The following is a 4,326-nucleotide window of genomic DNA, read 5'->3' on the forward strand; positions in this document are numbered from 1 at the left end:
TCTCAACGTCAACAGTGAAGAGGCGACTCTGGGATGCTGGCCTTCTAGGCAGAGTTCCTCTGTCCAGTTTCAACTTCAACAGTGAAGAGGCGACTCTGGGATTCTGGCCTTCTAGGCAGAGTTCCTCTGTCCAGTCTCAACGTCAACAGTGAAGAGGAGACTCTGGGATGCTGGCCTTCTAGGCAGAGTTCTTCTGTCCAGTGTCTGTGTTCTTTTGCTCATCTTAATCTTTTATTTTTATTAAATCTTAATCTTAAATTTTTATTGTACAGTCTGAGATATGTCTTTTTCTTTGCAATTGAGGACTTGTCTGTTTCTTTGTTTCTGGCCATTTTGAGCCTTTAATCGAACCCACAAATATTGATGCTCCAGATACTCAACTAGTCTAAAGGCCAGTTTTATTGCTTCTTTAATCAGGACAACAGTTTTCAGCTGTGCTAACATAATTGCAAAAGGGTTTTCTAATGGTCAATTAAACTTTTAAAATGTTAAACTTGGATTAGCTAGCACAATGTACCATTGGAACACAGAAGTGATGGTTGCTGATAATGGGCCTCTGTATGCCTATGTAGATATTCCATAAAAAATCTGCCGTTTCCAGCTACAATAGTCATTTACAACATTAACAATGTCTACACTGTATTTCTGATCAATTTGATGTTATTTTAATGGACAAAAATGCACTTTTCTTTCAAAAACAATAACATTTCTAAGTGACTCCAAACTCATTACTAACCGGTGCCCCCGCACATTGACTCTGTACCAGTACCCCCTGTATATAACCTCATTACTAACCGGTGCCCCTGCACATTGACTCTGTACCAGTACCGCCTGTATATAGCATCATTACTAACCGGTGCCCCCTGTATATAACCTCATTACTAACCGGTTTCCCTGCATATTGACTCTGTACCAGTACCCCCTGTATATAACCTCATTACTAACCGGTTTCCCTGCATATTGACTCTGTACCAGTACCCCCTGTATATAGCCTCATTACTAACCGGTGCCCCTGCACATTGACTCTGTACCAGTACCCCCTGTATATAACCTCATTACTAACCGGTGCCCCTGCATATTGACTCTGTACCAGTACCCCCTGTATATAGTCTCTCACTCACTCACTCATTCACTCAATCTCTCTCTGGGAACAAAATTCTTTTTTTTTCAGACATATTCTCCCTTAATCACTGTAATTGTCCCCAAAGGTACCATACTCCCTTGATAGTACACTACTAGAAGAGTAGTAAATTAGATGGGACGCGTCCTCAGTCCTTTTGATGTGCTGTAGAACATAAAATCTGTTTTATGTGTGTGTGTGTTTGTTTGGCTATTTTAAAAAGCTTAGAGTCTGACCTGTGTGCCAAAGAAAAGTCCAGTTTTACTCTGTCTCTGTGGGTGAGCAGTTAGTGTTCTTATGGTCGATTTATCCAATCACACAGTCTGGTACTAAAGGATGCCAGTTCCCATGTCACCCAGAAATAATCTGTTATTTTGGCTATGGATTTGCAAAATGTCAAGTCCATAAATTCTCTATTTGTCATTGGAAGCAGCTTGTTGCAACTCTATTGCATTGTATTTCTATGGCATTTGTGTTTTTGTTGTGTTGTTGGAGTGGACAGATAACGGTGGACCGTATGAATTAGATTGTGTAAAATCAAATCAAATCCAATCAAATTTATTTATAAAGCCCTTCGTACATCAGCTAATATCTCAAAGTGCTGTACAGAAACCCAGCCTAAAACCCCAAACAGCAAGCAATGCAGGTGTAGAAGCACGGTGGCTAGGAAAAACTCCCTAGAAAGGCCAGAACCCAGGAAGAAACCTAGAGAGGAACCAGGCTCTGAATTGCTCTGTATGAATTAAACTTGATAATTTAGTCCCAAGGGCCACCCGATCAAAAGTGTGTCGTTTCGTGACCAAGGAAACAGAACAGTGATATTTCAACAACATTGTGTAGATAATGTTATTGAACGTGGGAAACTGTCTGATTCAAAACTGATGCACGTACATGTTTAAGTTTAGCATTGAAATCACAGAGCATCTTGGGTAATTTCCCGAGCAACGTTCCGACGTTACTTTTTTTTGGGGGGGGTGAGTGGCCCTTGGACTGTTGTTATTACAGAGGTCTGACACATCCCAAAGAGAGTGTTATTAAGATGGCTGAGAGGTCTACATCCTATCTCTTTACTCTGTCTCTACACACCACATACAAATATGGGGCAGAATGCATGTTTTACAAATGGCACACATTTCCCTGTAGAGCTCTGGTCAAAACTAGTGGGCTCTATCCTTCATCTGGGCCCTATCCTTCATCTGGGCCCTATCCTTCATCTGGGCTTTGTTCTTCATCTGGGCCCTATCCTTCATCTGGGCCCTATCCTTCATCTGGGCCCTATCCTTCATCTGGGCTTTGTTCTTCATCTGGGCCCTATCCTTCATCTGGTCCCTATCCTTCATCTGGGCTTTGTTCTTCATCTGGGCCCTATCCTTCATCTGGGCCCTATCCTTTGTCTGGGCCCTATCCTTCATCTGGGCCCTATCCTTCATCTGGGCTCTGTCCTTCATCTGGGCCCTATCCTTCATCTGGGCTCTGTCCTTCATCTGGGCCCTATCCTTCGTCTGGGCCCTATCCTTCATCTGGGCCCTATCCTTCATCTGGGCTCTATCCTTCATCTGGGCTCTATCCTTCATCTGGGCCCTATCCTTCATCTGGGCCCTATCCTTCATCTGGGCTCTGTCCTTCATCTGGGCCCTATCCTTCATCTGGGCCCTATCCTTCATCTGGGCTCTATCCTTCATCTGGGCCCTATCCTTCATCTGGGCCCTATCCTTCGTCTGGGCCCTATCCTTCATCTGGGCCCTGTCCTTCATCTGGGCTCTATCCTTCATCTGGGCCCTATCCTTCATCTGGGCTCTATCCTTCATCTGGGCCCTATCCTTCGTCTGGGCCCTATCCTTCATCTGGGCCCTGTCCTTCATCTGGACTCTATCCTTCATCTGGGCCCTATCCTTCATCTGGGCTCTGTCCTTCATCTGGGCCCTATCCTTCGTCTGGGCCCTATCCCTCATCTGGGCCCTATCCTTCATCTGGGCTCTGTCCTTCATCTGGGCCCTATCCTTCATCTGGGCCCTATCCTTCGTCTGGGCCCTATCCTTCATCTGGGCCCTGTCCTTCATCTGGGCTCTATCCTTCATCTGGGCCCTATCCTTCATCTGGGCTCTATCCTTCATCTGGGCCCTATCCTTCGTCTGGGCCCTATCCTTCATCTGGGCCCTGTCCTTCATCTGGGCTCTATACTTCATCTGGGCCCTATCCTTCATCTGGGCCCTATCCTTCATCTGGGACCTATCCTTCATCTGGGCTCTGTCCTTCATCTGGGCCCTATCCTTCATCTGGGCCCTATCCTTCATCTGGGCCCTGTCCTTCATCTGGGCTCTGTTTTGTTGTTTTCTACTTGTAACCTTTTCAACTACACTATTTTAGTGTTATTTTATATGTTGTTTTGAGGAGCTCCCTCTGCCTCTCCTTCCACGAGGGTATAGAAGCCCTGTGCCATATATTCATTTGAAATACTAGCTAAATGTCTATGTTTCCATATCTCCTGTAATTCGGTAATTCTCTATTCATAGGTCTTGGAAAAAGCTGTTAAATTGACTGTTATTTTACAGTGGAGGAACAAATCAGGGTCCTTTTATCAGATCAAGTTTTTATATGCTTTGTAAGACTGTGCTCTACTTTTCTCTCCCTCTTTTTCTCTCTCTCTGTTTCTTTTTCTCTCTTTGTCCTTCTTCACTCTCTCTCTCTCTGTCTTTCTCTCTGTCTTTCTCTCTGTCTTTCTCTCTGTCTCTTTTCACTCTCTCTCTGTCTCTCTCCCTCTTTGTCTCTCTCTCTGCCTTTCTTCACTCTGTCTTTTTTCACTCTCTCTCTCTCTCTCTCTCTCTCTCTCTCTCTCTCTCTCTCTCTCTCTCTCTCTCTCTGTCTTTCGTCACTTTCTCTGTCTTGATTATCCCTCCCCTCCCTCCCCTCTCTACCCCTCCCTCCCCTCCCTCCCCTCTCTACCCCTCCCTCCCCTCTCTCCCTCCCTTCTCTACCTCTCCCTCTCCTCTCTACCCCTCTCTCTCTCCCTCCGTCAGTAAAAGGCTGAGGTGGATTCACTGTGTATTAACACAGATGAATACATTCTGCAGCCTCACTGTCAGACCTCCTCCATTCTTTAAATTTGTAAGATCATTTCTAGGCACGACGTCTCTCTTTCTTTCAATGGAGCATTTCTCCAAAGGATCTTCACAGGGAATTGCAGGCTAGATCTGTTATTTTAAGCG

This window comes from Salvelinus alpinus, chromosome 7, assembly GCF_045679555.1.
Source record: "Salvelinus alpinus chromosome 7, SLU_Salpinus.1, whole genome shotgun sequence".
In the NCBI taxonomy this organism is placed as follows: domain Eukaryota; kingdom Metazoa; phylum Chordata; class Actinopteri; order Salmoniformes; family Salmonidae; genus Salvelinus; species Salvelinus alpinus.